The sequence below is a fragment of the Ailuropoda melanoleuca genome, chromosome 9 (assembly GCF_002007445.2).
Source record: "Ailuropoda melanoleuca isolate Jingjing chromosome 9, ASM200744v2, whole genome shotgun sequence".
Lineage (NCBI taxonomy): Eukaryota > Metazoa > Chordata > Mammalia > Carnivora > Ursidae > Ailuropoda > Ailuropoda melanoleuca.
The window spans coordinates 86,067,871-86,089,165 of record NC_048226.1 but is presented as its reverse complement, the minus strand read 5'-3'; the positions used below and the strand labels follow the sequence as shown (position 1 = coordinate 86,089,165).

General features: G+C 39.5%; 1 pseudogene; it reads right to left on the bottom strand.

Annotated features, from left to right (window-relative positions):
* Window positions 1-6,831: 6,831 nt before the first annotated feature.
* On the bottom strand, window positions 6,832-7,079 carry LOC105241436 (annotated as a pseudogene).
* Between the last annotated feature and the right edge of the window lie 14,216 nt (window positions 7,080-21,295).

Below are 21,295 nucleotides of genomic sequence, written 5' to 3'. Positions count from 1 at the left end.
CAGATTTAACCTGTTATTTCTATGAAAATGGGAAGCATTCTTTGTTTATGCACTTTTTCCTTACTGTACATCTGCCTAACAGTGTTCGCCCTATATACCTCACTAGCCATGCTTTATGTGGGTTATCATGGAAGAAAAGGATTTTGGAAACTCAAGGAAAAGTTCTTTCAACGTATATACAACCTAACTTATGGACTGTGTTGATAGCTAATTTTTTTTGGTTTTTGTTTTTTAGAAAGGATTTTCTGTTTAACTCTACCAAATGAAATGCCAAAGGAAATTTCAAAGGCCGTTGGCTGTGCTGTATTTTTATATAATTGTACTGTGTTTTAAAATTTTGTATGCCAATTTTTAAAACAAATTTTGCATATTCTATATTTTACTTCTCTGCCAAAATACACCTGTTCTTTTTTATTATTATTAAAATAGGTTCTGAAAAAATTCATACTTAAAAAAAAATCTACCCAAAATGTGAAGCTTGGTTGACTGATGTTGTTCATGATAGAAAGAATAAAATGTTTTCTCTCTCTCTCTACCTTTTAACATGGAATAGTTTATTTCTGTGAAAAATATTTAAACTTTCAATATTTTAACTTTTTTTTTGGTTTCTTTTAGAAAAGGCCAATATACCTGTCACACGTTGGGAGTAGAAATCCATACCTATGTGCACACATAAAAAAGGAAATCATTGAAAATCAAGGCCAAAGGGGTAGAAAAGTGCAATTTTTGATAAGATTTAAAGAAAAGGGGGGAGGGGAATGCTGGTCCTTGCAAGAAAACACTGGACAAATGTGGAGATTCTGCTAGTGTTTTTTCAGGCTGAGTAAAACGGAAAGTGGAAAAAATTATCTGTGTTATTTGGACAAATACAATGCAGTTCATCGTTTTGTTCTGTGGCCTGAATTCACCAGATCCTGTTGACACATTGAACATCACTGACCTTTTTTTTTTTCAGCTTGCCAGTTCACTTTACATGTTACTATGAGGTTTACACGGGTGAGTTGGATACAATTTAATAAGTGTAAAAGCCTATAGATACAAAATTGGTACATTCAAGCTCATCTACTTCCCAGAGGCTATTTTTTCTGAATTCCTACAGATAATCGCTCCATCTGTCCTATTATTGGCCTACATAGATATGTTTAAGTAGTCGAAATAATACCAAGGTTTAATGAGTGTATCAAGAATTGGCACATGAAAAAATTGATGAACCAGGTACCCTTAACTGGGCTAATGTCACTACTCCAAGGGCCTCAGTTATCCAGTTTGACTTTCAACATGACCCATCTTGCCTTGTAGCTGGTGCTGTGTAGACCTGTGTTAAAAACAATCGAACACATGAGTCGTTGCATAAAGCATGTTGTGATGAAGCGGGGTGTGAATGTGGAGAAGTGTTCAGCCACGTGCTTCTGCCATTCTGCTTCCTCTCCACGCAGCCTCCTATGTTCCATCCATTCCGCCTAAGAAAAAGCTGCACATTCTACGTTCGGAGAATGAAAAGGTACACACCATTCTGCAACTCAGACTCACTGATGGGAGAGTTTGTGGAAAACGGAGCACAGCATGCCGATAAATGAAACTAAAACTTGAGTTTGCCTTTTTAACTATTTATGTTCTAAGTTAAGCTTTGATAACTTTCAAATGTCAAATTCCCTCATTCTTATAAAAGATTGAATTAATTGCCTGTATTTATTTTAGCAATTATTCAATGTATTTCCAGGATAGGATGTATAGTATAATTGATTTTTTTTGTAAATAAAATATTTTTGATAAAAGTATTGCCTTTTTTTCTAGGGGAAGGGGGAATTTCAAACAAAAACTTTGTTTTCCTGATTGTAGTGGAATAGATTTAAGAATGAGGTATGCAGAGAACAAACAAACATGCTTGGTCACAGATAATAGAATTCACTTAATGTTACTAATTATGAAGCAGAAATCCCCCAAACTGATGTGGTTTGGAAATCTGGAAAACAGGAGACAGAGAGAGAGAGAGAGACACCCAATTAATATAAACCTTGTCTTTAATCTTACCCTCTTCTTCTCTTGGAAGCAGCCCAAATTTACACAGAAATTGTTTTATTATAGTAATTTATCATAGCGAGGAAGAAACATTTCCAGAAAAGTCATAAGCAAGTTTGTTTAATTATGATATTTACAAATAATAGCAACATCTTAAAGTAACTTCAAATCCAACAGAGGGCAATAGTTAAATGAATTACAGCATTTCCAAACAATGGAACATTCTTACCCCTTAAAATATTCTCAGAAGATATGTGAAATTGGACAAATGTTACATTAAAAATATATAACCATTTTGTACAGTAACATCCCAATTTTGTAAAAATACAAATGTTTAAATGTGGTTATCTTTACTATTGGGAATATCACGATTTCTATGCTGTGTACATTTTTGTATTTTCCAAATACCATGATCCTGTATTGTTTTCATAATCAGAAAAGGACAATAAATATTGCTTTTTAAAAAAAAAGTGGGTTGGGGCATCTAATAGCATTTCCTGTTTTGAGGAGTTTTGATGGTAATCTAATTTGCCACTCATCCCCCAAATTCATCTTATTTCCCAATTTTCTTTTTATTATTTGGTTCCTAAGAATCCCTTGTTACTTTGGTACAATTACATTTTATATACATATATATATATGTGTGTGTGTGTGTGTGTGTGTGTGTGTATACACACACACACACACACACACATTATCGCCACTCTAATGATGGTCCTAATCCCAATAATTGACTGATAAAGTCACTTGGTGCTATTTAAGAGATTGGCCTACTTCATGTAAAGGGCCAGTGTATGCTGTAGGCTTTCCTGGCCTCATGTGGTCAGTCATGGGACTACTCGCTCTGCTCTTGTGGCACAAAAGCACCCATAGGCATTACACCAATGAATGTGTGTGGCCAGGTTCCAATAACCCTTTATGGACATCAACTTTGAATTTACAATTTCCATGCATTATGAAATCTGCATATTTTTTCATCATTTAAATACCTTGAAATGATTCAGCATCACTCCAACAGGCAATGAGCCAGGTCTGGCCTGCAGGCCCTGGTTTAATAGCCCCTCTTCTTTAGCAATCTATTGACTTATTTGTACCATTAAATACTTAACCCAACACCTAATTTTTGCGCACATACCAGGTGTCAGGGACCACGAGGAGCACACTGTATAAACTGGCTATTTTAGTTTCCCTATCAGTCCAAAGAAGGGGTTCCACTATCATTGCCATTTTACAGGAGAGGAATCAGAGGCTTTAAGAGAGTTGGTATCTTGAGATCATAAAGCTAGTAAATTGCGATGGTGGAACTTAGGGGCAGACATTCTGATGTCAGACTTACCCTTTAAACAAGTAACTACTCAGTGTGCCATCCGTGGTCCAGCAGCACCAGCATCACCTGCGAATGTTAGAAATGCAAATGCGTGGCCCTGCTCCACACCCACAGAATCAAAATCTCAGGCTGGGCCCTGGAACCTGTTTAATAAGATCCCCCAGATGACTTCCTCACATTGAATTTGAGAAGCATTGCTCTCATCTAGTACTTTTGTTTTCCTCAGACTAAAGAGGACTCATCTGTCTCTGTGATAACCGTCCATTCAAATATTTGCCTTTTTCTTTTGAGCTATCTACTTTTAGTATCTGATATGGATGTTGACAGACACCTGGTTTTAATGAACCTTACTGAGCACCTGTCATGAGCAAGAAATCAAAAGGTATACTCAAAGAGCTTATAATTGAGTAAGAGGGATATGATAATTATACAAACATTTGGTGCAAAATGGAATGATAAAGGTGTAAAGAATGGCATGGAAATATAAAAAGAAGGAATGAAGTGAATGATTAGCTAGTGTGGGATTGGGGTGATTCTTTAAGGAGGTGCAGATTTAGGGGGACTAAGGCTTTTTCAGATGAAAAGAATATGGGTAAATTAATAAAGGTGTGACTTTGATATATGTTCTTTTCCACAGAATTAACAAGTTTAATTAAGGTGGGGGCTGTATTTAACCAAGAGGGCAGACTAAGCTATGGAAAGTACCTTGGAGGGGTGCCTGGCTGGCTCAGTTGGTAGAGCATGTGACTCTTGATCTTGGGGTTGTAAGTGTGAGCCCCACATTGGGCATAGAGATTGCTTAAAAATAAAATCTTAAAAAAAAGAAAAAAAGAAAATACACTTGAAGGTAGATCACAGAAGACCGTAATCCAACCGGGAGAAATACTAGAATGAGATGTTTCAATCTGATAGGGCACAGGACATGCAGACGATTTTGAATGGGGTGCTAACGACATTGCAAACCAAACTACATGACAGAGGTTTGGGTTTGAGTGTCCCACATAAACTGTGTGATTTGGTTTGAGTGTGCTTATAATAAGCTGGTATTGTTCTTCCGGGCACTTGACTACTTTCATCCCATTCCCTCCAGATGTCCCTCCAGTTGGCCAAACACCATCTTCAGCTCCTTTTATATGTCCTGTAACCAGCTGGTCACAACAACTATTTGATTCCCTGCTTGCCATGTCACTCAAATTCCTCTCTCACCCCAGTTAAGACATTCTGTATCTCTTACCCACCCTGTTAAAAACACCCACTGACTACCTCTTTTCCTCATTTCTGTTTCATCAATGGATTCTCTACATTTCTATCGAAATTCTCCTTCTAAGACTTTCTTTCCTGCAGAAATTCTCAGAAACCTCAACATGCTGATGACGTTTTATGAATCTGCAAAGAAGGCCCATCACATACAGAAATTTCTACACTTAGGTGACTAGAATGGCGGTCCCACAGGGATGTTGGGTCACATCTGGATTAACGTTGTTATCCTGCAGTGTATAGTTTAGGTAACACTAGTATATAATTCCTGACACCACAAGTCGGATTTGTTTTCACTCAAATCTAGAAAAAACAGGCAATGCTTAAGCTCCTTATTTCTTGAGTAATCAGCTCCAGGTGCGGAGAACACAGGAGTAAAGGGAGGAGCCTCCAGGTTCATTTGACTCAGCCTTGGAGCCAGAGAGACAGGCTCTTCTCCAGGAGTTCAGTTTGCCTATTTGCTCTCAGAAAGCTCTCCCCACTCTGGCTGCAGCAAACCTACGTGACTTGTTTTAGCTCTGCTATTCCGAGCAACCAGGAGTTTAATCCTGACAACCAGGAGTTTAATCCTGACATGTCGCGGAAACGTGCAAGGAGTAGGTGGGCCTAATCTTTGAAACAACTTGGCGTTGTATAGGGCACTAACTGAGCACAACAGCTTTCTAACCTGCAGGGAAAGTTGCCTTTTATCTTGGATTGAGTTGGGTTGTCGATTCGAAAAATCAAATGCAATCGTTTTTTAACCAGGTCAGGAGAGGATCACAACCGTACATGTTCACTCAGAAAGAACGGAGGCAGGAGTGTGCCATGTAAGGACCATGTTAGGACACACCTCACTTTTCCAGACAACACGTGATGCGTCTCTTCAAGTAAAACACAAAAAAAGCAAAGACGAAAGTTTTAAGGAAATAAAAATCTTGGTAAGAGGATCTCTGGGATCAAAGTTGAATGGCTGTTTAAATGAATCTGTCAGTATCATCACTGTACAAAGGAACTTTGAAGTTTGTTGAGTCCAACTCAGCTGCCTCAAATCTTTGTTGGAATGAGTCAAGACCTAGAGAAAGAGAGGGAGAGCGAAGTCTCCTTATCTCAAAGGAATCTACTGCAATCCAGCTGATTTTAGCACCAAGCTCAAGGGTGCACAGCTGGCTACAAACCCTGAGGATAGCATCTCGGGTCTCTTTTATCCAGATGTTTTGGCCGGCTTTATAATGCAGAAAACCTCAAATTAGCGATTTCTGGGCAGCTACTCTCCTCTTAAATCCGACAGATTGAGGCTATGCTTAAATCCATTCCCCTCAAAAGGAGTTGTAAATTAAAAGCTTTTCAGGTCTATGGGTCCTCGATATTTAGACTTTAAATAAAAAGCCACCCTGGGCTGTCTACAACAATACCTGAAATTTTCAGCATCATGAAGAACTATCATAACCTATCAAGAATGGATCTTCTAAAGTTCCTGCCCTCAAACAAATCATTGCCGTATTACCCACTTTGGAAGTGCACAGGCCAGAACAAGTTCAGGGGTCTGACTTATTTCCTATCTGGGCTTTGGTTGCAGACTGACTTAAACTGGAGAAAATGACCCCACTTCTTTGAGCCTTATTTTCCTTATCTGAATAATACTGGAGATGACACATCTCAAAGTTGCTGTGCAATCAAGACAGCCTATGAAACGTGCTTAGGAAAGATATTTGCCACATGATAGAAGTTTAATAAAATTTTCTTTTCTTTTCACCTCCTTCTTTTTTTTTTTTTTAAAGATTTTATTTATTTATTTGACAGAGATAGAGACAGCCAGCGAGAGAGGGAACACAAGCAGGGGGAGTGGGAGAGGAAGAAGCAGGCTCATAGCAGAAGAGCCTGATGTGGCTCGATCCCACAACGCTGGGATCACGCCCTGAGCCGAAGGCAGACGCTTAACCGCTGTGCCACCCAGGCGCCCCTCACCTCCTTCTTAAGCAACTAACTTCATTTATGTTCCTTCCTTCATTTTTTTTTTCTTTTCCCATTTGTTCCTTCCTTCTTAAAATTTCTTTCCATTGCAAACCACTGGACCAAGGGCTGGGACATTTAACTCAAACAACGAGGAATTTTACTTCTCAGAAATGCATTTTAACTGTTTTTTCCAGGTTCATAATGTATTGTACAGATTGAATGTCACATGATGAGCTGACATGAGCTTCTCTAGGCATGGGAACTTCACAGCTATGGTACAGTTTAAAACCCATTTATGTTGCTTTCACAGCTGGTGTGTTTTTAGACCTTAACTTGCAGTATAAGCCTATCAAAGAAATGCCTCCATATGTGGCCAGTACACAATTCATTCTACCTGTGAGAGTATAAGAGTTAAATATTTTTGGATACCAGTGAAATGGAATGGGACAGCAGTTTCTGGACCGGATGTGATTTCAACCTTGCAAATGGCAGCAGTTCCATTGGTTGTGTCCTTCTCAAAAATGCATTTTAAAGCATCCATTTGTTGGCTTCTATACAGCCTGAAGATTTTTCTTCTAGGAACAGGTGACCTTCTTTTCCTTTAGACACAAAGCAGGTAAACTGTTACAATTGCCTAGCATGTTCCGACTTCGAGAAGAGCACTTAGCGCAATACGATTCTGTGTTTGACAAGGTAACTGTTCTGTAATGCCTAAAACACAGTAGGGGGGCCGTTGAAGGAGCATGGCGTTGGCATCCGATGGATTTGAGTCCTGGCTTTACCGTGTTCTGGTTGACTCTTAGTGAAAACCCCAATTTGTAAAAGTCGAAGAACTCCCCTGCTACGAACCTCATAGGGCTGCTTTTGGGCTCAATAAAAATAATAGAAAGGAAAGGCCATCGGAAATTCAGAAAAATCCTTCAGATTTGAGTTCCTGTTGTTAGTTCCGATCATTAGGGGACATTTAGATTTGTACCATGGCAGAAGTCAGATGGGGGCCCCGAGTCCTAATGGACACTTTTTTCATCCTCATTGCTACCACCCCAGGCACATCGCCTTACCCTCTTGCGCCTGTTGTCACAGTCAGCCATCTTTCCCTCCACTCTTGCTCCTCTTTATTTTTCTGTGGAACTGCCAGTGTGAGATCATGTCATTCACCTGCTAGAAGCCTTCCAGTGTCTTCTTCTTTTGGGTACCACGCTCCACAAGGTTCTACATGATTTGGATTCTGTTTCCATGACCTCTGTTGAACTCTTATCTTTCTTCCTTATTACGCTGCATACTAGCCCTCTTTCTGCTCCTCAGCCAAGACAAGCTTGTTTTCACTTCAGGATCACTGCCTGTTGCTATTTATTTGTCATTTAGGTCACTCCTTAAAGAGGCCTTATCTGACCCTCCTCCCTAAAGTGACATCCCCACTCCCAGTCACTTTCCAACACAGTATCTTGTGATTTTTTCTCAACACATTTATCATTAATGGAGATGATAATATTTATTTGTTTACTTGATTGTGGTCTCTCTCAGCACCTAGAATATCAATGAAACCCAGAGAGCAGGGGGGTTAGTCTAGATTTCAGAGCCTAGAACAGTGCTTGGTAGATAGAAAGTGCCCAGTGAATATGTTTGAATGCATGCTGGTCTAAAATAATGGTGCTAAATGCTCAACTTCTGTAAATCTTGTAACTGCCTACCCAAAATCAATTTTTTAGACTGTGGTTCCAAAATTGTTTTTATCCATGTTTTAATCAATATTGCATGAATGTGTAGTTAAGCACACAAACCAGGGGTTTACATTTTTTTTTTTAACTGTCTTTGAGAGCTGGCAACAATTTTTTTTTTTTATGTCTGAGTATCTGGAGAAGATAATTTTAAAAAGGGAAATACACTAATTCTGTGTGCCTTGATGAGCACAGCTATTGCTTGCCTAATTTTCAGCTCCACCCAGGAAAAGTCCCACCCAGTATTGCCAAGAATCTAGACACTGGATGGCAATTTGGAGCCAGTCATAGTTTTCCACAAGTATATTTTTGGCAGAAGAAACAGAGATTAGAGAGTGTAAAGAGGGCTGAAAGCTTCCATTGACCTTTTGGGACCTTGACTGAGGCTGCTTATGTTGCTGTGACCCCCATTAGATGGCCACTTTCCAAACTGTGCAGAACATTACTTCTGGGCATATAGAGCTGATATTCACTGCATGGACAGAAGCCCAGGCTGGACAAGGTCCAGTTAAGAAAGCATTTCCATCGGAATGATACTATCTGGCAAGGGATGAATCCAATGATGCCGTAGGTATTATCTGTCTTTCCTTTCTATGCCTGAGTCATTTCCCTCATAGACCAGATAATGGGCAGTCTACAGAAATGTAACTGGGTGAGAATCTGTATATAAACACTGAAATATTTCTTCAGCGTTGATCTAGCCCAGCTGAACTTCTGGAGTCAGATGGCTATGGGCCCCAACTATAACCTCATTCTCTTTCTACCATCATGAACGAGAACATATGGACCAGTTTTGTTTTGTTTTTTTAACTCTAAACCCACTGATAAAATCATTTTTTCCCCTTGTTTAATCTAAGTTGACAGGTGTGAATGGTACAGTGGATGAAGGCTTAGATTTGGAGTAAAAATAGTGGATAATCACTTTAATTCAACTGATTCTCTTCATGACTAGTTCACCAGTCCTGATTAGTTCACTCAACCTGTCACATCATCCTTTAAGGCCTACGATACATGATAACCTCCTCTGTGAAGCCTTTGGACAGTCACTAAACAAGAGTAAGGGACTCCATCCTTTATTTCCAAATGGCACTTGTGTTTTCCAGTAACAATGCTCTTAATACATGATATTTAATTATTTAAAAGTTTCTCTCTTCTTCTCTCTAACTGGCTGTGATACGCACAAGGAGGAGGGCTATGTCCTACCCATCTTGGCAAACATATCTTACCAACATGAAATGCATATCGACTGAGGATTTTGTATTTGCTGATCAAGTGAGTAAATAATTGAACAAGCAAGTGAATAAAAGTTATTTATCTTAGGGACTCCTGGGTGACTCAGTGGGTTGAGCATCTGCCTTCGGCTTGGGTCATGGTCCCAGGGTTCTGGGATCAAGTCCTGCATTGGGTTCCCTGATCAGCCAGGAGCCTGCTTCTCCCTCTGCCTGCTGCTCCCCTGCTTGTGTTCTCTCACTCTCTCTCTCTGACAAATAGATAAATAAAATCTAAAAAAAAAAGTTATTTATCTTAGTTTAGCAAAAAACACAGAATCCTTAAGTCAAATACAAATAAATTTTTGTTGAGTGCTTGCCAAATGACAAGCTGTTTTGAATATATGATTTTATTAACACTAAACAAGCCTTTAAATTAAATATTAATAGCCCCCCTTTTTTTAGTAAGGAAGGTGTCATGAAACACAGGGTTGAGGGGTAAGTGCTGAGTTCAAGATCACAAAAGCAGAAAAGTATCTCCCTTAAAATGAATTTGTTCACTGTGTGACCAAACTTGTGTCTTACTGAACTTAATTAATAGAAATCAAGCTAAGTAGCATCAACAGAGATATCCCTCAGAATAATGACATTTGCTGTTCAACTTATTCATCTTCCATTATAACCCCATTGTATAGATGAAGAAAGTGGGACTCAGTGGTATAAAAAACTTTTTTAAAGCCTATAATGAGGCAGAATTAATTCAAAGCAGATTTGATTCCTTCAAGTCTGATGCTCTCTCTAATTTCTCATAACCTCCTTACAATTGTTCTTCTTTCCTATAGATTCTAATAGCATTACATGAAATCATATCTCAATAAACACATTTTTGCAGGGTATTAAAATAATGGAGTCCATTTATGTTGCTCCAATTGCCAAAAACCAAAGACATCTGTTTATCTAACAATATGCAGCTTAGAGAATCTAAAAGAATCTAAGATTAGAGTGGTTAAAAGCATGGGTTTGGGCTAAAGGTGTGGATTAGAATCCCACTTTGCCATTCATAAAATGGGTGACCTTGGGCAGGTTACACAGACTCAATGAGGCTGCGTGTTCTCATTTTTAAATAATCCTTTTCTTGAATGCGATGGAACATGACTGGCTAATCAGAGCAGAGGAGGAATGTACTGGAGTTTCTAATGAGGAAAGACCAGAGAGCCAGGTAAAGAACAAGGTAGAGACATAGTAGTTCTAGATAATTAAAGGAGAATTCTCATCCTGATTCCTACTCTTTGCCATGCCTGCCTCCCACAAGGAGGGAGCTTCAGCCCAGTTTCTGTCTTTAAATTCTCACAAGGGAGATTCTGATTGGTCCACAGGTCCATTCTGATAGGTCCCACGACTACACTTTGGCTAAGATTGGGTAGAACTCTTCAATAGCTGTTGCCATCAATTCTGTACACAGTGAAAAGGAGGTAACTCTCCAGAAGGTAGCAGAAATCCTCTTACCAAAAACAAAACAAAACAAAACTCAGGAGTCCCCCAAACAGCAGACATCCATGGAACTCCTTCACAGGGTTATTGTGAAGATGGAAATGGAAGGGCAGGAACTCAAAGGAGGGGAGGAGAGAGGCAGAGATCTTTGATCTTTAAGCCACAGATTGTTTGATTAATACCAGTATTAATGAGTAGGGTTTCATGATTTTAGAATCAATTTTAGATACTTAAAATTTTAAAAAGTCCTGTGAAATTGATAATTAGTTAGGAAATCAGGAATTATAAGAGATTGGCCTTGCCTGCTATGTTTCTATATTTATAATACTTCCTCTGTGAGGTTAAGGAAGGGCCTTTGTAGAAGGGAGACACTAAAATATCAATCAAAAACATAATTTCAGGTCAAAAGGAACATCAGACATAATTGGGTTCATCTTCAGAGAAAAAGCTGAAGCTCAGAAGAAAAAAGGGGCTTGTGAAGCGTATTTTGTGATCACAGGTCTTTATCAGTCCTATGAAGAACTGGGAACAAAAGATCAAGTGAATGAATGAGGTAACCTATAAAATCCTTTTTTTTTCTACATGAGATTCTGGAAGTCAGTGTGTGCCTGGCTGTTGTGTGGCCCTGAGTCATGATTTGTACACCCTGAAGACGAGCCATATGGGGGGTCAGAACTCCAGAAGCAGTGGACAAACATTAACACTAAGCCAGTTCTTTGAATAAAAAGCCAAATGGTCTGGTCTATAAGCTGGGGAAAGGAAGTCAGTGAGAGAGATGAGATCTGGTCTGAGGGAGGGACTAATGCTCTCTGACTTAGCTTCTGCAGACAGGGGTGACATTTGCTCAGAGCTCACTGCTTAGACAAAGGTTTCTTAAAGATGTCCAACCTTCTGTCTTCATTTTTTATAGAAAGAGAGAGGGAAAAAAAGCCCAAATTAAAAAAATAAATAAATAAAGGATCCAAATACCACGCATACAGCTTTTTGGAAGTTTAGCAGAGGACACGGCATTCTGGAACACATAAGCACCCCGAGCTCCTTGTAACAAGGAAGAAGGTCCCTGGCAAGCAGCCCCTGTGACAAAGCTTGTGCTCAAACTTTAGGCTCCCCTAGGGTTGGTGATGATGGTTTTCATTTAGGCCTGGTTGGGCCCCCCAAGTAGAAGACTTCAAGACTGGTTCTGAATCAACTCTGTCATCTAGTACTTGGGGTGCCAGATTTGAGAAGAAAAAAAAAAATAAAGCAAAAGAAAAAACACTGTCCAAGTCCAGAAAAGTTTGGCTCAAGCCTATGCATATAATAAAAAAAGAGCAAAGAGGAAAAGAGTGTGTGTTTGTTCTTATAAAATATGGAGTCGGTGCTTTTATGTATCATCAGACTTCAGTGTCAGACCTCAGTCACAGCCGTTGCTAAATGTGTCTGAGAAAGAACTGGACAGTGAGTGCCTCGGGTGGGATTATGCGTATCCTTGCCTGAGAAATCTGGGAATTTCAACAGCCCAGCTAATTCCAGGGCAGGGCAGCCCAAGCACTGGCTCTGACAGAGAGACTGGGTTCCACATTCGGTGTAGCAGCTTAAGCCACCCTGGGTGTCCAACCTGTCCTCTCAATCCGCCCTCAGAACAGGCTGTCCTCAGGCTTCGTCTACTGAACCCAAGAGGAAAGGGAAGGCAAAGAGGAATTTTTGTGTGCGTCTTAAAACTCCAGCCGAGTTCAGGCTTCAAAAGACAAATGAGAGCTTCCCATATCCCGGCTCCTGACCTTTCCAGCAATTCAGTCTCCAGGATTTGAAGGGTTTTAAATCAGTGTGTTTCCACCCTGTTTGGAGGGTGTCATGGGAATCTCCAAACAACGTTGTATTTCACTTTTACTCCAGCCTGTGGGAATGTGGTGTGAACCTTGACCAGCTGTGCCAGTCCCCAGCCCTTAGGTTTGGATGGCATCATGCCAGCTCTCTGAAGGTGGACGGCTTTAGTGATTAAACTCAATTTAGATGCGGAGTGTGGAGGGTTTGAATGCGAGCTGCAGGATTGCAATGCCTATGGTCAGATTTCAGAGCCACTATTTAAAAATGGCATCAGCTCTGTCTAGTCGGTGAACCCCCAAGTCTGTTTCTCTCTCTAAAAGAGAGAGATGAGAATAGCAAGCATTGGCTGAATTCTTACTCTACGAAATATGTTCGAAGTACAATGTGCTTCCAAGTCATGTAATCTTCGTAATATTCCCACAACACAGGTACCTATCATCATCGTCACCCCTGTTTGGTTGAGAGTAACAGGGCACTGGGTGATTAAATACGGCGCCCTGGGTGGCAGGCAGCAGACAGGAATTCAGACCTAGCAAGTTCAGCTCCAGGGACACCACACCTCCTCACTGCTGCATTGCTTCTCCAACTTTGATGGGAAGCAACAGTACCTAACTCAAAGCGTTCTGGGGATACGAAATGAGCTCCGTATAAACAGATTGTAATGCAGTGCCTGGACCATAGTAAACGCTTCATAAATGCTAATGATTATTGATAATGGTGATGGCAGCGTGACGGTTATGGGCATGTGATGGCGCTAACAATGGTGAAGTTTGGGAAAATGTATATCCATCCTTCTCAGCCACATGTCACCTTCTTGAGGACAGGAACCCAGGACAGTGGAGTTTCTTATCCCCTTAAACTGGTGGAAGGGAATGAAGCTCCCACCTCTTTAGAATTAAGTCCTACCATCTTAAAATAAGATCCCACCCCCCAAAGGGCTCCACTGTCCCTGGGTTACTGCAAAAGGGTGGGAAAGATGAAAAAAAAAGGACAAGAGAGTCAAAGCAAGAATTTCTCTGCCCTCCTTCCCCAAATCTGACTGATCCCTCAGGCCCCACCCTCGGTGATTGCCACCACAAATTTGTTGGGTGGGCCTTATTTTACAGTTTTACTGATTAAGACATTCGGTGATTGAGACTTTAAGAATTGAGACAGTAAGACATGAAAGAGGCGTGAAACCTGCTGAGACTACACAGCCGCAACCACAGCCGCAACCTCTGAGCCACGGTTTCATCCAGGACCGTGGAGCCATGCTGCTGCAGTGGTCATCAGTCACTGTGGGTAGAAAATAATTGAAATAAACCTTACAGCATCCTCAAGGAAAGCACCATCTCTGACTCTTCACTGCATTCTCTCATGTGACAAACACTTCTTGAACATCTTGTGGATACGAAGCCTGTGCTGCCTAATGGCTTCCGCCAGCCCTGCCACAGACCATTCAGAAAGTGTCTGGTCAGTGGAAAGCGCAGCTCCAGAGCCATTATAGCAGGGGCCAGCTGTCCAGGAAGGTATTAAACAAGGACACACACTCATAATTCCCAACAGTTGGGAATCTGTTGTTTTAAATACCCTTCAGCTCCTCTTTAGTTCTCCGAAGGCAAAAATAGCCCAGTTGCCAAGAAACCTATGTGTGGTGGTAACTTCGCACTAAACAGATGTACAAGTGTGTTGTTAAATGAAATTCTAAAAGATTGTTCTTTAAAGCTTCCACTTGTGTTTGCACAATATAAGCTCGGTTCATCATTAACACCCTAAAAATATGTTTTCATGTTTAAATAATGTGAATTCAGACAAGAGCACACCGATCACAGAAATCTAAGGACTAAATACTACCAGTCTTATCTCAGAGACTGCAGAGTTCAACGTAGGTTGATGAAATTGTTTCTTGGGACATCTGGGTGGCTCAGTGGGATAAGTGTCTTCCTTGGACTCAGGTCATGATCCTGGGATCCTGGGATCCAGCCCCGTGTGAGGCTCCCTGCTCAGCGGGGACCTTGCTTCTCTCTCTCCCTCTGACCACCCCCCAACTCATGGTCTCTCTCTCTCTCTTTCAAATAAATAAATAAAATCTTAAAAGAAAAAGAAAAAGAAAAAGAAAATTGTTCCTGAGGCAAAGCTGTCACATTCCTAAGTTAGCTAAACCCAAGGCACACATTTTACAGAAGTAATGGATTTTTAGACTCAGTTTTCTTATGGGTTGAGCTATGTTCCCTCAAAAAGATATAGTGAAGTCTGAACCCTCAGTACTCCAGAATACGACCTTATTTGGAAATAGGACCATTGTGGATGTAATGAAATTAAGATGACGTCATTCTGGGGTAGAGTGGGGCCTTGGTTTAGTAGAACTGGTGGCCTTAGAAGAAAAGGGTCACAGAGAGAAGATGGCCATGTGACAACAGAGACAGAGATTGCAGCCTACAAACCAAAGAACACTATGAAGTGCTAGCAACCATTAGAAGCTAGAAGGAGGCAAGAAGTATTCTTTCCCCCTGCCATTAGGAGAGCATGGTCCTGGGATCACCTGAATTTCAGACTTCTAGCCTTCAGAACTGAGAGAGAATACATTTCTGTTGTTCTAAGGGGCTCAGCTTTTGCTACCTTGTTATAGCAGCCTTAGGAAACGATTACATAGGTCATTCTAAGAATAAAGACTAACTTGATTTAAGATAGAAGAAAAGTCTTCCCTGGGTTAGATATTATGCAGTATCTTATTCATCGTATTGATTTTGCCTTACTTGTTTATCTTGCATCTACAGTGCTTAACAAGAATTCAGTGAATGAATGAATGAATGAATGAATGCATTTTTTAAAAAAAATTTATTCATTTATTTTTAGAGAGAGAGTGAGGGATAGAATCTCAAGCAGACTGCCAGCTAGGTGCAGAGCCCGATGCAAGGTTCAATTTCATGATCCTGTGATCATGACCCATGAAATCATGACCTGAGCAGAAACCAAGAGTCGGATGCACAACAAACTGCCACCCAGGTGTCCCATGAATGCATTTCCTTAAGGTGATGTCTTTGTCTGAATGTCCTCACTTCCTGACTCCTGCACCTCCCTACCTGGAAGACCTTTCCTCATCCTTCCTATCACAGTTTGTAACTTCTTCAAGACATCACTTTGTTTTCTGGATAAGAGGGACTGTGTTATCAACCTTCAAATCCTCCAAAATGCTGACAGTGCTTTGTAGAATACAAATGCTCAATTGCTTAGTAAATATCCATTAGATTGAATTAAGTTAGTTGAATTTTCACTGTTACCCGCATGTTTTCTTTCTCGGTCAAGTCTGTCCCAAGTTCTGCTTCATAATTTACCGGGTTACTGTCTCTTTGTCCGACACTTCAAAGACTGAGATGTTAGAGCAGCTGTTCCAGTCCCTTTAGGGAACCAATGAACAACTGGTAACATTTTGCCATATTTACTTCATGATTTTTTTGCTGAAATTTTAAAAAGAAATATCAGACATCATGATAAGTTACCACTAAATGCCTTAGTATGTATTTCTAAAAGGTAAGAACATTTTCTTTTCTTTTTTTTTTAAAGATTTATTTTATTTATTTGACAGAGAGAGAGACAGCCAGCGAGAGAGGGAGCACAAGCAGGGGGAGTGGGAGAGGAAGAAGCAGGCTCCCAGCAGAAGAGCCTGACGTGGGGCTCGATCCCAGAACTCTGGGAATGCCTTGAGCCTAAGGCAGACGCTTAACAACCGAGCCACCCAGGCGCCCCAGAACATTTTCTTGTTTAATGACAAGATTATTATCACACTCAATACAACTTACTGTGATGGTATCAATATTATCTATACAATCCTAGTTCATATTCAGCTTTCCCTAATTATCTCAAAATGTATTTCATCATTGTTCTATTCAAACTATGATCTAATCAGTTTCCATTCATTTCATTTGACTGTTTGTTTTTTTTAAGTAACTTTCAATTTAGACAATGCCCTGTTGCCCTGCCTTCCTTTTTATAACATGATGTTAAATCTAGATGATGGATTTGGAGAGTTTATATTTCTGTTCATCTGTATGTTCAAAGTTCATGCACAGTAAAAAGTTTAAAAAATAATCAAGGTCAAATGAATCATAGATTTAAATGTAAAATATAAAACTCTTAAGCTTTTATAAAATGACATAGGAAAAAAATCTTGGGAACCTAGGGCTTGGTGAAGAGTTTTTCAGACATGACACTAAAAATCACTATTCTTAAAAAGAAAATTAGTAAACTGGATTTCCTCAAAAGTAAAAATTTTGCTTTGACAAACACCCTATTAAGAGAATGCCAAGAGAAGCTACAGATAGGGAGAAAATATTTGCAAACTTCATATCTGACAAAGGACTAGTATTTAGCATATATAAAGAATATACAATACTCAACAGTAAGAAAGCAAACAATCCAACTAGAAAATGGACGAAAGACATGAATAGAAGAGGATATATTTTGGGGCGCCTGGGTGGCTCAGTGGTTAAGCGTCTGCCTTTGGCTCAGGGCATAATCCCGGAGTTCTGGGATAGAGCCCTGCATGGGGCTCTCTGCTCCACTGGGAGCCTGCTTCTTCCTCTCCCACTCCCCCTGCTTGTGCTCCCTCTCTCATTGGCTGTCTCTCTCTCTGTCAAATAAATAAATAAAACCTTAAAAAAAAAAGAAGAGGATATATTTCACCAAAAATACTATTCAGATGACAAAAAAGCACATAGAAATGTGTTCACTATCATTTGCCATTAAGGACCCGTATAGTAAAACCATGATGTGATATCACTACACACTCTCAAGAACTACAATCAAATAGTGACAATACCAAATGTTCATCAGGATGCACAGCAACTGGATATCTCATACACAGTTGTTGAGAACATCCAATTGTAGAGTTACTTTGGGAAATCATTTGGCAGTTTCCTAAAAATCAAAAACTAAAACTAAATATATACTTGCCATACAACAAAGCAATCATACTCTTGGACATTTATTTCAAAGAAATGAAAAATTATGTCTACATGAAAATTGGTACATGAATGTTCAGAACATCTTTATTCATAATAGCCCAAAACTAGAAACAATCCAAATGTCCTTCAATGGGTAAATGATTAAACAAACTGGTACATTCATACTAAGTAATATTATTCACCATTGAAAGAATAAACTATTGATATACATAACAACTTGGATGGATCTCAAAGGAATTATGCTGAGTTTAAAAAAAAAAACACAGCCATTTTGAGAAGGTCATATGCTATGTTATTCCATTTATATAACATTCTTTAAATGGTAAAATTATAGCAACAGAGACCAAAGTAGTGGTTGACAAGTGTACGGGATGGTAAGGGGGTGTAACTTGAGGAGATCTTTGTGGTGATGGAATAGTTTCGTATCTTGATTGCAGTTACATGTATCTACACATGTGATAAATATGGCATAGAACTATATACACGTATTGTTCCAAAATCAACCTCCTAGTCATCATATTTCACTATAGTTATCTAAAATATAAACATCGGGAAAATTGGGCCAAGGGTTCATGGGACTTGCCTGCACTATCCTTGCAACCTCCTGTGAATCTATACTTATTTCAGAACAAAAAGTTCAAATTAATCCAAAAATAATGGGTTGCATTCCAGGCAATTTCTGGACTCCATGCATCATCATCCCATCTTCTTACATTTGATTTAGCACCTCTTTTCCCTGAACTCTACTTTTCAGTCTGCCTTACCTCTTGGGTTCCCTCCTCTACAGCATTTAAATATGATGATGCCCATGTCAAATCACAGTGGCACCATGCTTCTCAAATCAGAACTACATGGGAGGCTTGTTAAAACAGATTCTAGGGCTCAGCCCCAAATATTCTGATTCAGGAAGTCTGAGAGAAGCCAATGAGTGACATTTCTAACAAATTCTTAGGTTATGCTGATAGGAACTACACTTAGTACTCCTGGCACAGTATTTTGTATAAGGCTGATAGTCGAGACCCCTGGAACCTAGTTACAACCCTGTATCATGTTCATCAACACGATATCTCCGTATTTTGAAAATGTTAGGTACGCATCTTATGGTATTATTGTGAGAGAGATGAAGTATAGCAAGCTACTGAAATAAAGGATGTGAGGACTAGGGTCCCAGAGGTAGCCAGGAGCACTCAGGTTTAAAGAGTCAGATCTCTTAACTCTCAGCTTAGGTTCCTTTCCCCTATACCAGGTAATCACTTCTGCAACTCACTTAAGAATCCTGACTATCTTATACAACTGACACTTCTTGTAATATCAGTTTACTCAGTGTCCACTTCATCTCACTCAGTAAAACCTAGTTCAGACACTACTTACTGATTCGGCTCTACTTTGAAGTATAATTCTGCCAAAAAAACCCACAGTGGAAAACATAAATCGGGAAATTTCTAGATGTGTACTGCCATGCATAGTTTAAATTTATAGCACTACATGCTGCTTTAAAAAGCAATTCCCTAGTTGAAAATTTTGTAGTGGACCATAAACTGGGGGACCTGGGTCTTCTAGGTCTGGCTCTGCCACTGAAGGTTTCTAACCCTTGGCGAGACATATCTCCTCCCTTGTCTTCAACTTTCTCCCCTGTAGAATAAGACATTTGACTAGTTGGTCTCCAATGGCCCTGCAAACTCTAGGATTCTGAGTCTGATTGTATCAAAGAGATTTTTTTTTTAAAGATTATTTCTTTGGGGGCACCTGGCTGGCTCAGTGGGTGGAGGATGTGACTCTTGATCTTGGAGTCATGAGTTCAAGTCCCACGTTGGGCCTAGAGATTACTTAAAAAAATTTTTTTAATAAAGATTATTTCTCCAATTTTCTCCCTACCTTGCTAAGTAATAGCAGTAGTGAGGATCAAGGGACAAAGATGGATTTAGAATCTGCTTCAGATTCAATCTAGTTCTGCCAATGATCAACAATGCTAACTTGTCCAATTGACATAATTTTTAGACTTTTGTTCCCTTTACTACAATGAATTAATAATACATCCCTCCTAATTTAGTTACCATTATGAAATCTATAACATATATACAAAAGATACAGGCATAAAGCAAGATAGCATTCTTTGATCCTTCTATATTTCCTCTTCCTGTTTTTTTTTTTCTCTCTCTCTCTCATCCTCCCTTCTGTCCTACATCTTCACTCACAGAATTCTCTTTTCCATATATGACCTTGATATACATTTTCTGGGTAGTAAGAAAATAAGGCCCTATCCATCCATTCAACAAATATTTAACTAGCACCTAACATATGGCTGGAAAATTTTTGGATTCATGGGGAGTAGCCCTAAAAGGATAATTTCCTATTTTTCCCAGTCCAAACCCCTTGCTACGTTGATACTTGAAGGTATTCCTGTCCTCTCCGTCTTCTTTATGTACTGTAACAGCATAACAATTTCTTGGCATCTGAGAAATGAAGTCAACCCAATTCAGGAAATCTGTTGAGTTTTCAATGCAATTTATATTCATTATCTCATTTTGCCCCCTTAAAAGACAACCTTATGAGTATTCTATCAAGGGTTTTAGCTCCATTTTACAATTGAGACAACTCAAGCACGAAGAGATCAGGTGTGTACCTTGAGCTCTATGTGGGTTTTTTTGCCAAATTAGTTCATTTCTGTTGCAGAGACTGGCTAGCTATTCATCAAAACCACTTCCTCTTCTTTCTGTACACACAGAGAGACACCACTCTCCACTCCACCTCGCTGTTCAGTGTGATAACATATTCGAGTTCCAGTCAATGGAGTGGAAATGTGTTGAGTACCGCTTCTGGACCTGTCTACAAAGCTTCCAGTAAGACCTTCCATGCATTATACATTTCTCTTTGTTACAGCAACTAACATTGCCTTAATTTATAAACATTTCCTGTCACTTCAGTGTCTGTTTCTCCTTTTCCCCAAACATTCTGTACCTATGCCTCCCTGCTTCATAATGTTTTTCTTTCATGAAATGCACTAATTTTCTGTCTGTCCTTCAAGGCTCACATCATGTCAGCACTATATCATGTGAGTTGCAGGATATCTTCCCTCAAATCCTTTCAAGTACTTTAAATATTTGTAGCATGAATAATCAGTATTATACATTTTGCTACTTGATTAAATTGAAGAATATTGGTCATGTATATTGAGTTTTACTCAAATCAGATTGTCTTAGATCACCACATACCCATGATACCCCATGAGGTATTGAACATACACTAAGAACTTATAAATTTCTCCTGGTTAATTGAAAGTTACTGGTGTTTGATAAGCAAAATTGAAAATATCTGACCATTTCCTGGCTATTTATTAGTTTTCAATGATTTATTGAGTATCTATTATGAGTTTGGCATTGCTCTAGAAACCAAGACCAAAGTAAGCTCACTACCTCATTTATCTACTCTTCAGAGTGAGTGTCTTTTCACTTTTTCCACCCTAGAGCCTCTCTCTTGGAGTTGGCTGCTTGCTATGCATTGGCAAGGTCTATCTGTATAGTTTGTTGAACAGACTAAGCCTTAAATCCAGACAATTTGATAGTCATACCCTGGCTTCTTTATTTTTTTCAG